This window comes from Canis aureus, chromosome 25, assembly GCF_053574225.1.
Source record: "Canis aureus isolate CA01 chromosome 25, VMU_Caureus_v.1.0, whole genome shotgun sequence".
NCBI classification, from domain to species: Eukaryota; Metazoa; Chordata; class Mammalia; order Carnivora; family Canidae; genus Canis; species Canis aureus.
Genome location: NC_135635.1, coordinates 10,559,045 through 10,577,001, shown reverse-complemented (window position 1 = coordinate 10,577,001; position 17,957 = coordinate 10,559,045). Strand labels below are relative to the sequence as shown.

The 17,957-nt window shown below is 37.3% G+C and overlaps 1 long non-coding RNA gene across 1 annotated transcript in view; it reads right to left on the bottom strand.

The window, feature by feature from the left end:
• Positions 1–3,159: 3,159 nt before the first annotated feature.
• LOC144296971 (uncharacterized) overlaps positions 3,160–17,957 on the bottom strand; it is an 83,132-nt gene continuing 68,334 nt past the window's right edge. Inside the window, exons 4-7 of the long non-coding RNA XR_013363940.1 lie at positions 9,947–9,993; positions 8,783–9,001; positions 7,263–7,388; positions 3,160–5,144 (exon numbers count right to left, since the gene is read on the bottom strand). This is a non-coding gene — a long non-coding RNA (uncharacterized LOC144296971). The remainder of the gene's footprint in view (positions 5,145–7,262; positions 7,389–8,782; positions 9,002–9,946; positions 9,994–17,957) is intronic.

Below are 17,957 nucleotides of genomic sequence, written 5' to 3'. Positions count from 1 at the left end.
ACAATACAGAGTGTCTGTTATATACAAGATTATATGTTAACTTTGTTCTAAAAGAATAGCATCTGAACTTTTATTTCATCTGAATCAAACTCACATTCATTGTAAAACTCACCCACAAATCAAGGAAAGAAAAATGTTTGATATATTTAACGAAAAGGGTGATAACTATCTACATTTTAATTCTGCAACATGACTTTTCTCTGGCTTTCATTATTTGAAACAAACAACATGCCAAATTTAGAATCTATGCATAACACCGTAAAATGTCTGTCTACAGATATTATATTTTATAATAATAAAGTTTTAAGAAATATGTAACTTCAGACAAAAAGGCCTAATTATCATTTTATTCCATGGTTTTGAAAGTAATTATTTAATCACAATATGTAACTGATAGGAAATGTAAAGGAGGTTGCTTTCACCAACACTCTGATTAATCAGAAAATACGTGGCATTAGCTCTCAAAGGGGAAAAAAAACTAGTTCTCTTGAGATTTCTCATCTGCAGCTGTATTCTATAGAGGTCTAAAAATCATTGAAATGAATTGCCCCAAGGTTCAACCCAAACTTTTTCTTTGAAGGGCACACTGAGGGTAAAGTTTTGAGCCTAATTATTATGCCACTTCAAGTACACTCTTTCAGCTGGATCCGTGGAACACAGCCATCCGCACACGGGTTCAGCATCGCAAACGTCTACCCTTCTGACCCTTCCTTAGTTCCTCTTCCTGCATGCCACACTTTTCTGGCTTTTATTTTCCCTCTTCCATCTTTCTGACTCTCCAAGAAAAAAGAAAAAAAAAAAAACTAATGTGAAAGAGACTGGGCGTGTAGTTTCACAAAGAGAATCTAGCATACACGGAGTCAAAGCTCTCTGTATCGTTGGCTTCAAATAATGACTACCAGGAAAATGATTCTTAACTGTCAGCTGCACTATCAGGCCTGATATGCCAAAATGCCAGAAAGTTCAAAATCTGAGAGTGCCTTCTGAAGCGTACCATTCATACATCACCCCATTCAGCATGAGGATTATCATTTAATTTTGTATTAGTGGGTCTAATGCTTTTGGCTATTTTGGGATTGTATTAATTGAAGATCTAGGATCTCCTCTACCCTTAGAACTCTGTGTAACCTTGAACAGTTCATGGTTATGCACATGACCTGTTCATGCACATGACCTGTTCCAAATCATCTGTTCCCTCATTGGTAAAATAAGGAAGCTGGACCAAATCAGTTTCTAGCCTATGGGTCAAAACCCCCTTCAGGGCCATGAAGTTGCTAAAAAGGGTCAGATAAATCAAATGTATAACTGAATAAATACAACTATCATACAAATAGAGATAATACTAATATCTTCAAATGTGTGCAGATACTATCGCTGTTAGTAAAATAGAAGTTCATTTAGAGACTTATTAAATTCAAAAATGCATTTTGCTACTTTGCATTTTTATGAATCATCCAATAGTAAAATCACGACTGCTATGTGAGCAGTCCCCTTAAAATCATTGGTGAAATCTGAGATTACTGCCACCTCTCAAATTCTAAAAATCCTTGGAAAACAAATTCCATGCAAAATTCCTAGGCTGCTCTCTAGGAGGACTATAGAAATTTTAAAGTAGAGTTAATGGACATCTCTCTGTCCCATGGCCTGTTTTCTGCCTCACTAGCCAAGGGTGACCATTACTGGGTATAGGAGTATGGATTCTAACCAGAATGCCTTCAGACTCCAACTTGAGCTTGGCACACCAAAGACTTTGAAATATGTTTCTTTCTCTGTCTCATAATTACCCACGGAGATAGTCTAGCCTGTAACAACTGCAACGTTCTTCTTTGAGTGCAAAACATCAGCTATGAATTCCATGTTAGAAAATAGTTTTAAGAGACCACATGAGAAATTTCCCATAATACTTTTAGAAGAAAAATAAAGTAGCATTGGGGAAATAAAATACTTCTACAAAGTTAGTCCCAAAAAGATAAGAAAAGCTGTTTTCTGTATCCATTGTGATGCTTTATATATGATAGGTTTTCTCTTTTCTTTTTTTCTTTCATTAGTCTTATACTAAAATATATGTGTCCCAAACTGCCAAGTGGGCTAAGATCCTTAGCAGGGATAGCAACTAATTAATTATTAAGATAACTTATAATTCTTTCTTTGATTGATTCATCCACTATCTTTATCTCTATTGTCCACATATCCCCACAACCACTCCAGTGGAATTTTCTCAGGTTTCCATACCTCCCAAATCTCAGAGCTCTGGATCCCTCTCAGCAGAGTTCAGAATGCTAATGCTTACCTTCTCTCTATATTCTGATTTCTTCCAGATAGAGTTCATGTTGTCCCAGTGAAACCACCCCTTTCCCATCCCTGCTTGATTCCAGTTCACTCCCTACACAAGTCCATTCAGCTCTGCCATCTGAATTGTTTCCCTAGAATACATTTACTTACATTAACAACAGCATCCAAGTTTTTAAAAATTCTTCAGTTACTAGCCTACAAAGTTTTACAAGCTGGATGTGAACCTGATTTTTTAGCCTCATCTCCAGCCAGCCGAATCTTACTTTTACTTGAATGAATGCACCATGATGTTTTTGTGATGCGACTTCTTTTTTTTTATTTTTTTTTATTTTTTTTTTATTTTTTTATTTATTTTTTTTTTTTTGCGACTTCTTGTATCTAGAATATTCTGTCTCCAAAGCCTCCTCACCCCTGTATCCTCCTCTCCTGTCAAGCTTTTATGCAGTCTCCAGGATCCAAATTAAACACCCCTCCTATATTTAGCTTTCTCTTACTCCTTTTTCCATAGTGGAGTTGATTGAATCCTCTGTGAGGCATTAATAAACATCTGTGTGTGATATATCATACTAGACACCGAGGGTACAAACGTTTATAACAAGACAAGTTCTTCCCCTCAGTGAGCAGACTAGTAAAGACTACAATCCTGTAAAGAAATAAATGCTACTTTTGTGAGTTCTATGACAGAAACCAGGACCCAGTCCAGTGGAGCACAAATAACAGAGTGATCAATTCTAGCAGAGAGGAGAGGAAATGGATCAACAAAGGCACCAGAGGGGAAATCATCTTTGAGCTGAATCTTGAAAGAACACTAGATCCACAACAGAGAATAAATAATGATCGAAGAAGTAGGAAGAGTCTATTCACTCATTCAGGTATTCATTCGACCAACATTTATTGAGTGACCACATGTTAGGCACTGGACTAGGTACTAAAAAACATGAAGATAAAATACATTCTTTACCTAATAAAAGATAAACAGGTAAATAAGCAATTATATTACAAAGGGTATAGTAGACTGCCTCTGAAATAGCCCCCTGTGTTAAGGAGAGTAACTCCAACTTCATTTTTGATATTCAACCCCTGACAGGTTTCATGCCCCAACTTCCCCTTTCCCTTTTGCTCTATATCAAGGTAAGAATATAAGAAGCCTTGGCTCTACCAGTTAATGCTCATGGAAAAGTTCAAACCGCCCTAAATCCATTCCTGTGGGAACCCTCACTAAAGTCCCACTTTCCACCGCAATATAAAAACCAAAGCCACTGCCTTCTCTCTTCTCTCAAGACTTTCCGGACTGGTTTTTGTACCTGCCCTACTTTCTTCAGAAAGACCCATTATGTGAGTAATAAATATTTATAAACCGTCTTGATGCATGTGTGGTGTCATCTGTCTTAACATGTGAACCGATAATGAGTGGGGGTTTATTGCCCTCCACAGGGCAACTGTAGAACACCCTCAATGATCCCAGCACCCTGGTGTTTTATGTTCTTGTATAATCCCCTCCATCTGAGAGTGGGCTGAGCATAACAAATAGAATATACCAAAAGTGATGCAACCCATCACTTTTAAGTAATAGGAGTAAAGTAATCCTGTGCATTTAGATTGCGAAGACTCTGGTTTCTCTCTTGCTTGTGCTGTACTGCTGTCTTCCTCACTCTGATGGTAACCAGCTAGCATGTTGTGAGGTACACTACGAAGTCCACATAACAACTGAGGGAGGCCTACGGTCAATGGTCAATGAGGAATGGAGACCCTCAGAATATCAGCCTATATGAAACTGAACCTACCAACAGCAATGTCAGTGAGGTCTGAAGTGGACTGTCTCACAGCTGAACCTTCATATGAGGCCACTGCTTTGATTCGCATCTCGAGTGTAACCTTGTAAAAGACACTGAAATAAAGGACCCTGTTAAGCCATGCCTGGATTTCTTCTGACCCTCAGAAAGTGTGATTCAATAAATGTTTATCATCTTAAGGCACTGGTTTTCAGGGTAATTTGTTAAACATCAATAGATATCTCATATAAAGGAGTATGGCAGTGATAAAAATATCCCAAGATAGTATGATACTTCGGGGTGGTGGTGAGGCATGGGTGGCTAACCTAATGTGAACATCACAGTAAAGCATGGAGACATGAGAAGTCTAACAAATCCATGAAATGTGGGTGCTTAAAATAACTTAGTATGGCTGAACTAGAAAGTCGGAGCATGGTCTGTCCCTGGCTGGGAAAGATGCACTGAAGCAGGATATGCAAATACCTTGTAAGGCCATGTTAAGAGACAAAAGAAGTCATTAAAAAATTGCCATTAAAAAATTCTAAATAGCACAACAACAGGATCATATTTATGTAACCTGAACCTGTGCTGTTTTCACCCTCTGATTCAGACATGTCTGGGCAGGTTTTAAGGGCTAGTGGCCCGGGCCCTCAGTAATCTAATTGCATGAGTAGTCTAGAAATATCCTGGGAAATAAGTCAATCTGTAAGATGCAAGGGTTCCTAGGACTCTTCGAGTCAGTAAGAGAAGAGGAGTTCTAATTGTAGCAGTGCAGTATGTGCCACTCAGATTATCCTTCATTCCAGCCTCTATGGATTGATGCCTGAGCCCCAAAAAGAAAAAACTGCAGTCACAAGCAGAAAATCTAAAAGGACTATTTCACAAGTTTCCCATGAGACTCAGATCCCAAAACAATACCATCAAATCAACAGCAGTGTAGTCAGTAGATTTGGCAGGAAGAAAGGTACTGGCTGCTTTGCAAGGACATTGGCATCTTAAATATTAGACACCAGCACTGGCGTCAGTGCCCTGGTAAGGACTCCAGATCTTCCAGAAGGCATTATTCTCTTCTTTTAGGAGCTAGAACAAGAGAGAAGAAAAATAGTGGACAACAACAAAACAACCCTAAAAACAAAACAAAACAAAACAAAAAAAACTAGAGCATACATGAAACATCACTGGTCCCCTGGTTCCCATATCTGGAGAAGAATTTGAGGAAACTAGAGTTTTTTGATAGGGACATTGCGGGGGGGGGGATAAGAAAAAAGAAAAGGAATGCTACTTTTTATTAAATTTTATTCTTTATTTTTTATTTTTTTAAATTTTATTCTTTAAGACAGTTTAGATTTACAGAAAAATTGAGAAGATAGTACAGTTTCCAGATCCTTACCCCTTGCAGTTTCCTTGATTACTGACATTTTACATTAGTATGGTACATCTGTTTATAACTAATGAAACAATATTGATATGTAATTATTAACTAACAACTATAGTTTATTCAGATATCCTTAGTATTTATCTAGTGTCCTTTTTCTACTCCACAGGAGACCACATTACATTTAGGTTATCATGTGTCCTTAGGCTCCTCTTGGCTGTGACAGTTCTTTAAATTTCCCTTATTTTCAATGACCTTGACAGTTTTAAGGAGGATTGGCCAAGTATATTGTAAGATTCCCCTCCACTGGAATACTATGGGGTTTTTCTTATGATGGGACTGCATTACAAGTTTGGGGGAGGAGAAATTTATTTTGATATTGAAGTTATGGCTATTTTTATCTCCACACTGCTTTGGCCTGGGAAATGTATAATGTGTTATATTTGTATTTTGGAAAGATCACTAACGTAGAGGAAAGAGGGAGTGTGGGCAATAAACTAAGTGGCGGCATGACCTACTTGGAGGCTATTGCAATGATTCAGATAAGATATAATAAAGATCTGAGCTAAGGCAACTGTGGTCTGAAGAATGGAAGGGAAAGATACAAGATATGCTAAGACCTTAGAAAACGCAGAATTCTAAAACCAATTCTATATGGATGGGAGGAATCTGCAAAAGTGACTGAGAAGAAATGGCTCAAAATGTGGAAGAAGAACCGAAAAAGCAGATTACCAAAGCCAAAGGGAAAAACATCTCAGGAATGCTTGTAGTCCAATAAATGAGGGCCAACATGATCTTTGGACTTGGAAACTAATAGGGTTATTAGTCAGGGACAGCAGCGTGAGCAGAAAGTCTGGAAAGTGAATTGGATGAAAGGAAATAAAAAATAGTGAATGCCAATATTTTTTATTCTAATTATAAAGAAAAGAAGAATCGTCAGGGTAGATGTTCAAGAGATACCGAGAATTAGGATGTTTAATGATATGTAAGACATGAGCATATATTTGTAGGCCACATGATATGGAAGAAACCAGTAAAAAAAAAAAAAAAGATTGAAAAATATGGCAAAATGAAAAACTGGTCTGAGAGCAGATAAAAAAGATGAGATCATTGGGATCCCTGGGTGGCGCAGCGGTTTGGCACCTGCCTTTGGCCCAGGGCGCGATCCTGGAGACCCGGGATCGAATCCCACATCGGGGTCCCGGTGCATGGAGCCTGCTTCTCCCTCTGCCTATGTCTCTGCCTCTCTCTCTCTCTCTCTGACTATCATAAATAAATAAAAATTTAAAAAAAGATGAGATCATTAATTATAATAAGCTACACACAGTATTTACCTATCCATTTTGGGGGGTGGGATAGGGCTTTGATGTACTCTTTGCATTAACCTTAAAAACACTCCTAGGTGGTTAAGTGTTGCGATTATCCTCATTTTATAGATGAAGAAACTAAAGCATAGAGCAGTGTGAGTCAAGATTTGAACCCAGGTAGATTGACTCCACTTGCTTAATTACTACTATATATTGCTTCTGCAAAGCGTGGGTGGTAGCCTGAAACAGCAGAAGAGGCAATCTGCAATATGGAGGGAAAGCAACAAGTGTGGGTGGATCAGGGTGGTTGCATAATAAATATTTGTAGGATGAATGAAAGAATAACAGAGTGCAGATATAGATATGTAGCTATAGGGGCAGGAAGTTGATGGAGGGCACACTTTACAATACTGTTTACATCACCATCTATGAATGTGTAACACTTCATACATGAATGGTATAGCACTTGTTTCATTACATTACAATTCTGCATTTCACCTCTGTTTCCTCTCTTACCTAAATCCCACTTCCTCAGCCAGGAGAGAGGCTGGGACCCACCTGTCCCTTGGATTCCTTAGGCCAGAACTGGAAAAGGCTTCAGAAGGTGTCACAGGCAAGGAAGGAGCAAAGTTCAATGAAAAGCTGAAATTCAAAAGGCTGAAAATCAAAGTTCCCCATAAAGATGGAGGCAGCAGAAGCAGGGTTGGAATCCAAGAGAATAGAGGCAAGGATTTGAAATCCTGGTAGTCGAGAACCAGAGAGAGGCCTGGGAAAATGAGCTCAACGGGTTGTCACGTTCTGAGTCTGACTTTCAGCTGCCAGTCATAGTGATCGATGGCCAAGCTGGCAAGTTTAAAGGGTCATGAGGAGTCAGTACCTCTAGGTAGTGAACATCTTAGGGGCAGAAGATTTGTCTTTTTTACCGACAGTTAAGTTCTTAGCATCTGACACAGTGCCTCTCTATACTAGATAGAGAATGTGTTAAAAACACTGAATAGGCCAGAACACTAACCATCTATGGGTTTAAAATGTTTAGAGTGATTACTATCTAAATTATAACATCTGAATTTGAACTTGAGAATTATGCTATAATGTCATTTGAATTTGCAATATGTCCCTGGTTTATTATTGGATGTTACTTACACATATAATATATAGTCCTATTTAAGATGATAAATGATTACCCTTCAAAGGGAACAATAATGGAAACACAATTCATAAATTTATTAATCATTCTTTCTAATTACAGAGAGTCATAGAATCCCCAAACATTTTTACTGGATACATGTGCAACCCAGCTGCCTCTCTCTAGTCTTCACATTTCCCCAAGTTTGTCAGTTAAATTTGAACAGGGAAATAGAAACACTATTAATAATTGTAATCAATAATTTATCATGGAGATTAGACCTTATGAAATTTGGGGAGCTAGTGAAAAAGCTATAGAAGACCATTATTTCTGCCTCTAGTGGTGGGCCCGAAGTCACTATAGGTCAAGATTCTAGTGGTCTGAACATGAAGAGATGTCTGAGGACAAAGTGGTACCTGAAAGGACAAAATGAAAGCCACGTATACAAACTAGACCCCACATCTGTCTCTCACCATCTTAAAATTCGAGACGCAAATCACCTGAAGAAGGGATGGATCCCCTTCTCCACAGAGCTGTACACCTGCCTGGCCCAGGACTCTAAAGAAGCTGAAGGAATACATGGGGGAGCGGTTAATCTGCTGGCCCTATTTGGGAGTCAATGATTTATTATTTGTATTAATTTGCTAAATTAGAAAAACAATAAATCGTTTGACTCACAGATAGGGCCAGCAGGTTAGCCACAACAGACGTTAAGGTTCACCAGTGCCTAGAACTCTTCACCAACCTTAAGATCGTAGTTGCTGCTGCTTTTCTTATGTCTCCCAAATCTCACATAGATTTGTACTATGTCGATTATAACCAAGAACCGTATAGAAAAAGGAATTCTGGGAAATGTCGTTTTAGATTAGTTGGGTGCATACAATATAAAATAACCATAAGTAACACTTACATGCTCTGCAAATTTGTGTTTGCCCCTCCTTCAGCATCTCCCCTGCTGCAAAGCCCTGCAGAATGTTTCCAGGTTGTTGGCAAAGTCCTCACATTATCTCGTTTCCACTTGAGGGTAGGCACAGCTAAGTCTCTGATGAAACTGTAGATTCCTGAGAGCAGGGGAAGTATGACACAGCACTAGAAGTGACCCAGCCAGTGCACTTCCTTTTACTTCCATCTGCCAATAGGAAACACTAGATGTCAATGTCACCTTCAGTTCCTAGAACAGCCACCCACAGTACTAGAGAAAGGAGGAAGATTTCAAATGCCTATGACTAGATAGCTCCACCTCCAGCTTCCATATCTGCCTACACCTGCTCCTCCCTCAAAGTCAACAAAAAATAAATGACATTTAATATAATATTCTCTTTACATACTTAGCATATATTAAGTACTCAGTAATTAGAAGCTATTATATATTACTCATAATACTCAATTCACATGCGTGTGCACAAACATATATGTGTGTGTATGAATATACATCCTTACATATTATCTGTTACTTATATCAGAAGAAAATAATTACTCTTTTCATATTGAGCACATATGTGAAAGAAAGAAAGAAATTCATCTACACAGAAATGGGAAATGGAGTGCAAGAGGCAAAGAGGTATTGAGTGAGGAAAAGTTCAGTGAGGTAAAACAGACACTCTCATTAAATTAACTGTTGCAAAATCTCATCCATATTCCAATTTTGAATCTACCAACAGATATGCTTGAAAAGTCTCTATGATGTCAAGTAAACTGAAATCAACTGCCCTTGACCTTAGTTTTTAGTATAAAAATAATACTAGAGCATCTGAGGACAGTGAGTTCTAACAAGTTTCCAGGGTTTCTCATAAGAACAGATGGTTGTGTACAAATTTTTCACCTTGTTTTAAGCTGCTAAATCATAACATGTGTTTATTATGCTTAAATCCACAAAGTCGAAACAATGTTAATTTCTTCCTGGCATTTCATATGCTTCAAATGTTTTTTATTGTTTTCCTAAATAAGGCTATTTCAGTCGTATGGCGGGGAAATCTCTGTATTTACCATGTTTTTCTAATTTAGCAAATTAATACAAATAATGAATCATTTGACTCACATTGCTAATGAATTCCCTAATGTGTGCATTACTCACCAAATAATTATTGAGATCCCACTGTGTGCCAAGTATTGTTCTAGACTCTGGCAAAAAGAAATAAGTGTCAGTTTCTAACAGATTTATTAAATCTACTACCAGGGTAGACATACACTTTTTTCAATCACTACACAATGTGATCAGAAGTAAATACAAAATACTGTATGGTAAGAAAGGAAGTAATAAATATTCTGTAGGAACAGAAAGAAAGAAATAATGGTATTGCGGAGGTGATATTTTAATTGGGTATTAAAAAGAGCGCCTCAGACAGAAATAGTCAAAGAGAATTTTAAGCAGAGAAAAAATGGTGAGCAGTGTCAGGGAGAGCTGAAAGATCCTGAGACATGCCGGTTTAAGGCAAATGATGCCCCAGGGTGGAAGCATTAGCAACAGGAGCAAACAAACACAGCAGGTATATTTGGAAAGGCATTTGGAAGAATTTGGAGTTTGTCCTGTCAGAACAGAACCCTTTAAGGATTTATTTTCAAAATATTGACTTGGCTCAAGTATTCAAAAATGAAAATCAAATAAAATGGTATAGAAGTAATATTTTCCTGAGTATCTCTTCCTCAGTTTTAGCCCGGGCACCACAATATTATACTAGGTTTCCAAACAATTTGGAATCTATTCAAAAAGTCTGCTAATGAACTATGTAACAATGGTACAAAGTAAAGACATTGTGGCTGGTAGAAGTCTGGGAGTAAGCTCAGAATAGAATGCTGCTTCCAGGTGAAGTTCCTCTCTCTGCCAATTTACTGTGGAAAGATTTATACCTTAAGGATTCAGGAATCTTTTCCTTCCAGGTTACCCATCATTAGTAATTGTATGCTATCTGTAAAACAATGTTTTTAATGATTCAGCCCTATAAAAATGTAAATAAATATTTAAAGATGTATAAGAGCAACATATTTCTTTGGCATGAGATAGGAGGGGTGGGCATCTGCATAGAAAAGATGGAAGAAATAAGGAGTCATGATTTCAAAGAGGCCAGGGACTGATTTATTAGAACACAGCGGAAGAAAGTTTGTATGTGGAAGTTTATGTTGGGATGCAATGTCATTGAATAAATAACAAATAATCCCAAATAATATATAAAACAACCCTAGAAGCTCACATTCTCAAAAAAGAAGCAAGAGCATTGATAGAAGGAAGTCTAAAACAGACTGATATTCAGAATGCTACCAGGTCAGAGAGGAAAGGAGCAAAAGAGATCATGAATTTTCAAAACTCAGTGTCAGAATTTCTAAGAGTTAAAATAAGAATAAACTTTAAAAAAATTTTTAAAAAATAATAAACTTTTATTAATTTCAGTTTAATAGAAAAAATCAACTTATAACCATTGGCTCCTATTAACTGACATAAATACACTGTATATAGTTGTTATTAGGCTATACATTCGAACTTGTATTTTTATTCACTATTTCTCCATGTACTTATATTAATGCATAGTCATTTCTAATTACTATAATGTATTCTAATTAGGATCTCTAGTCAGACCAATGATGTGCGAAGGAATTTCTACCATCTCCAAACCAAAAACCACTCCCATCCATAATCTAATTGAATTACACCTAAAAGGACACTAACCCAGGAATTAGGAGACCATATTTTAGTCCCAGTTATACCGTTAATTTCCCAAGTAGCTTGCTGTGAACTATTTTACCTCCTTCAGACCTTCAGACTTCGTTTCCCCAACTATAAAATGAAATGGTTTTAAGGAAGATCTAAATATCTAGATATCTGGATACCATTCATTCCTTGATTAATTTATTTAGTTGTTTATTGATCCATTCAACTGATATTCACTATTATTTATATTTTTTATGATATTTATATTTATTTATCCTATCTGTGTCAGATGCTAGAGATACAACCCCCTGGTATACAGTAGTGGACAAGATCATCAGAAGCCCCTACTCTCTTGCCATTTACATATTTGTCATAGGAGACAAATAATAAACCAAAAAGTAATGAAATAATTTCAGATAGTTATAAATGCCGGTAATATAATTAAGAATATCTAATGAGAAACAAAGATTTGGTTTTGGTACATGTGTACAAATGGATGCAGAATGTGCTTTGACCCACCGTGCTTCATATTTGAGGGATGTTTCTTGCAATTAAATTACCCACTGGTATAAATAGCAAAAATATGATGCTATAGACATTTCACATCTAATTCTTTATAGATTAGCTGCCCAATTTTGGCAAAAACCTTTTTAAAATATAATTGTAATCTGAAACATATAAATAGAATATTAATATAGAAGTAAAAAGATATTAAAGTGAAATGGAAATGAGAAAGGGGTCATTTAGTTGTCCCCTCTTGGGACACCATGACAGATCAGAAGGTGAGTAATATTTGCCATGTCTAGAAGGGCAACACAAAGGTAGAATCAAGAAGGCTGTATATCTCAGTTTTCCTTATATAATTGCCCTGGGTTATGGACATCTACATTTCCATTGTTTTCTCTCATTAAATAACAAAGGCTTGGCTACACATCTCAGAGCTGAAGAAGGCTCCACCTCACTGATGAGGAAGAGAGGAAATAGCCAACATAGAATAAAGACAATAAACTGTTTCCTTTCAAGACCACAAATCAAGACTTCATACTTTTACTAAACATGAAATGCTTTCTCCTTCTTTTCTTTTATTCTGAAACTGGCCTGGAAAGATAACACTCTCATCCACATTTCTTGGACCATTGCTAGAGTGGATTGGGGAAAGCCTCTGGAAATTAGCCTTTTATTTCAGGCTAAGAGAAAATCTAACTGTGCCTCTAAGTTTTCATAAGCCAACTAAAAGATCTCATTGGTTGATTCCCTTGAATTTACACTGTCAAATTTGAATAAACCTACTGAAGGAGGTTTTCATGATTCAGGATGCATGCCTTTGGGCAGGTCCCTGCCATCCTAGTTAGGGATAAATGTAAGCGAGGCTCAGCTCAGGAACTTTCTAAGTCCTGAAATTGTAGAATCCACTGCTAAAGGACTAGCTGCACCATAAAAATCCTTAGACTCTGGCCAAAGTTCTTGATAATAGAATAGCCTTTGATTATCTTTTAGTGGAAAAGCAGGAGGAAGTCAGTTATGGCTAACACCATCTACTGTATCTGGATTAACACTTCTGGAGAAGCTGAAACTCCGTTGCATAAAATCACTAAGGCTTGAAAGGGAAACTCCTTCAATGGGATCTTTCTTTGATTGGTTTGGGTCTTGGAGACTATGGCTCTAACGTGCATTAAAAATTTTGGGAATGGGATGCCTGGGTGGCTCAGTGGTTGAGCATCTGCCTTTGGCTCAGGGCATGATCCTGGAGTTCCAGGTCGAGTCCCACATCAGGCTCCTTGCATGAAGCCTACTTCTCCTCCCTCTGCCTCTGTCTCTGTCTCTCATGAATTTAAAAAAAACAACAACAACTTTGGGAATTATCTTGCTTATAGTTATCATAATAATGTTCCCGGTGTGTTGTATCCTCTCAAAATTTTAAATGCAGATTCGAAGCCACTAACTACCAAGCTGATGATCTCCCTGAGACTGGAACAGAGGAGAAGTAAGAAGAACGCCTGACAGGATTGTGGCCTTGAGTTGTGGCCTGTGGGTATCACAGGGATTCAACACAAAAATATTTCTGGCCTGTGACTATCCAATAAAAGCTATGAGAACTAGAGAGCGAGAGCTGACAGTGGCCCTAATGCCTTACATTTTTATTACTCCTCTCAGTGAAGCTGAGAATCTGATCTAAAGGGGGGGAATTGTCAAAAACAAAACAAAACAAAATCACAGGCCTCAAATGGCATTGCTTAGCCCAAGCCACCAAACCATGACTTAACACCTAACCTAATTGCAGTTTCAGCCTCCCCCCAGAAATATGTCTTAGTTGGTCAGCCAGAAATATTCTGATCAGCACCAATGAGGTATCTGTCATGCGGGCCCCCTCCATCCCTCAAAGGAACATGAGGTAATCCACCTGATAAAACCCTCTGCCCTTCCACCTAAGAGAAGATGACCTTGACTGGGACAATTCTATCTTTTCTTTTGTCAATAACTTTCTTATTCCACCCTGTTGCCTATAAAAAACCTTCCCTTTTATACATCTCTGCTGAGTTCCCTTCCACTTGCTAGAGAGGATGCTCCCCTATTTATGAATCACTTAAAAAGGCAACTTAGATCTTAAAAGAAGAAGGTGAAGGAGGAGGGGAGGGAAGGGAGAACAGAAAAAGATGATGACTCGGAATGATTTCTCCTGGAGTATGGACATCTATATTTCCACTTTTTTCATTAAATGAAGAACTATTTGTCCCTTTTTGTTTCATATAAAGGACATAAAAACAAATTTATAATTTCCTCAAATTTGACACACTATTTGCTGCGATGTGCATATAGAGTTTAGAGAAGGTGTATTATCACTAAAACGATCTGCATATGCAAGAGCAGTCAAGCAGAGCTTTGTTAGAATGAATTTTGCAAGCATATGTGAAGTCACCATAGAGTGACTGTCATTTTTTTAAGTGAACATCTAGTGTATATTTTAAATCATAAAGTCAGGATATCCTTAAAGTCATGTTTTTATCTCAGCTGATTTGCTGAACAAGTACTATATCTTCCAAACACCTCACTATAAGGTACTTCAAAAAATAATACACCAAATGGAGTGGAATTTAAAATAGCTCAAATTATAGATGATGGGGGATGTCTACTTCATTTGTTCACATAAGAGTAAACAATCTTAAATATGCCTCATACTCCCAAAATTCCAGAGAGGATTGGAGGAGGATCTTCCCTTTACAAAGACATCACATCAAATATAAAAAGTTTTTTTTTTCTTTATAGGCCGAACTGTATCTCCTTTAAAACATGGATCACTTGGCCCCAGAATGCTCATCACACCAGCTTACAGCAGAACAGCTGCCACCTCATCAAGGGGCTCTGGGCAGTGTAGTAAAATGGATGGAATAAGTTGGCCTTCGCCAGACTATAACAATGCAACTGCAGAGAAAAATTCGTCCAAAGTAACAATAGCCAAACTGTGGAAGTAGCCTCGGTGTCCATCGAAAGATGAATGGATAAAGAAGATGCGGTTTATGTATACAATGGAATATTCCTCAGCCATTAGAAACGACAAATACCCACCATTTGCTTCCACGTGGATGGAACTGGAGGGTATTATGCTGAGTGAAGTAAGTCAGTTGGAGAAGGACAAACATTATATGTTCTCATTCCTTTGGGGAATATAAATAATAGTGTAAGGGAATATAAGGGAAGGGGGAAGAAATGTGTGGGAAATATCAGAAAGGGAGACAGAACGTAAAGACTCCTAACTCTGGGAAACAAACTAGGGGTGGTAGAAGGGGAGGAGGGCGGGGGGTGGGGGTGAATGGGTGATGAGCACTGGGGGTTATTCTGTATGTTGGTAAATTGAACACCAAAAAAAAATAAATTTATTAAAAAAATAAAAAAAATAAAGTGAAAGGAAAAAACAAAACAAAGTAAAAAAGTAACAACATACTCTGAGAAAGTACTTCAACTTCAAAGCTAAAGATACTACCAGAATTTATTTAGATCTATAAATTCTCTCTTAAAAAATACAGAATTAAAGTATGCATATTTAAACCATTTTAGATAAAACTGGTTTATTTATGCAGAACACTTTTTATTTCAAGACAATATCTATTTTCCAATCTTTCAAAGTAGTAAACATTTTTCAATGTTTCAAAGTAGTAAAGTGAGCCACTTAACACTGAAGGAACAACTAAGTAATTTTTAAAACAATTATTTGATCATTGTAAATCCTCTGAAAAGAAAATTTCTTTTAAGATAAAAGTTTCTGGTCATACTACGTCTCCTGTGATATAGAAGGAAAACTTATTCCAACTTTAAGAAAAAATACGACAGCAGAAGTGGCTCTCTGGCTGTTATAAAGAACACAGAGCATTGTTGCGTGTGCCATTGTCCACATGCAACATGACATGACAGGTTTGGTGTAACTGTGTTATAATCCCCAAGCTTTATAAAACAGTATATTTGTTAGCAAGTCGGTTCTCTCTCTTTTCTTTCACTCTTTTGCTCTTTGCTTGAGGTACACAGGCACAGCTGTCATGGCACGAACAGGAGGAAATGGCCAGGATAACTTTTAAACTGGCTGTGCTATTGCCAAAGATTGCGAAGGGCTGTCCAGCCACAGAAATTTTATGAATCGACTATGATTTGTTTACCCCCTGGATCCAGAGTAAATTTGTACCTTAGCTTTTAGATTAAATATGAGGCATGGATTTATTCAGTGGACACTATTCAGTTTTGCTTTCCATTTGAAAGAACGCATCTTGTTCTAGTTGTCGTAAGACCTGCCAAATTGATGTGAATGGTTATAATTCTGTGTATGGCAATTATCCTCAATATGTGGGAGTAAGAGGCTACACTGTATTCTTCTCAATTTGGAAGTAAAATAAATTAATAAGATGTCCTTCTAATCTTAAAATAACATCCTGTTTTGTTGGCATGGTTCCAGGATAATAGCAGAGACCCGCCCTTTACCACTGCACTAAATCTGCAGAGCAAACATACACTTAAAGTATTTCTAGAGTACAAGAAAAAAAATTTATTTTAACTCTCAGGGTATAACCACATATTAGTTGATGGTTGACATAGTGCATCTTTACTTACTCCTATCTCTTTTGATCTACTTTTACAATCATTTCCCCACTTCTCCATTATCAGCTTCTGAATTATTCTAAACTGCCCACAAGGATCTAATACTAGCTCAGTTTATCTCAGGCATGAAAGCTTCCTAAACACAGCATTGTTGCTTTTAACTCATAGGCATCCTCATTATTTTTAACTTTGATTGTTGCTGTTGGTCGATAAATATGAGCTGGTAACAGCTTACAAATGTTTATGTCCTTAAAATATTTTTGTTTTTGAAAACACAAAATCACCAGTGGAAAACGAAAGAGTGAGTAAGCCCATGTGCTTGAGTGAAGAATGTCAGCTTGCCTGATGGCTGCTTCAACACCTGTTACAGAAATGATGTGAAGGCTAATGGAATAGCAGCCCACACATGTCACCAATCTGGGGTGGGAGACACATTGGGGTCGCCCTATCTAGCTCTTACTACTTTGATTCCGTTGTTTGTGATGCCGCTGCTGTATGTACTTACAGAAAAGGAGTCATTTGGTGCTAGTTAGTTTTAAAAGAATCAAAGTATGGGGGAGCAAGGAGTGTGTATATAGTATATATATACTATATATGTACAATATATAATTATAATATTTTGTGATTCAACATATAAAATGTAAAAAAAAAACTCTATAGGAATAAAATGTGCATTTTTCTCTAGATATCCCATTAACGTAGGTATTCTGGATTTCAGCCTTCAGTCCTCATTAATTCTCAACCTCATACTCTTCATGGGAAGTAGCTTCTCTTTTCATGATTCCAGTTGTATCAACAGATGTATGATCTCCCAATCTATATTATCAACCCAGTCTTCTCACTTGAGCTCCGGACCCATATGTGTACTAAATCTCCCACATATGTTCTACTTAACATCTCCATATCAGAATGAATCCTGCTTCCCATATGCTTTTCCTTCAGTGTACTCTGTCTAGCGAATGTCACCACCATCCACCCAGTTACCAAGAGCAAAACTGGAGATCCTAGCTTCCTCCTCATCCTTCACCATCTCTGATATCATCAATTCTGGACCTCTCATTCTTTTCCTATCTCGATCTCAAGAGTGACTATCTCACTAGATACCTCCTTGAATACATGTACTATAGTAGCCTTAGATCCCAGGATAGTAAAAGGTAGCGACTCAGAGTACACTTTCAAAAATATTTCTTCACACTGCTTGATCACCTGATTCATCAATGTACTTAATAGAGCTAATGTGTTTTTAACATTTCATATGTCATTTATATAGCAAACTTTCTTTCATACCCATGAGTCCATATTTTTTATAAGACACTTGCCGTGTTATAGAATGACATTGATCTAATCTACAGTAAATACT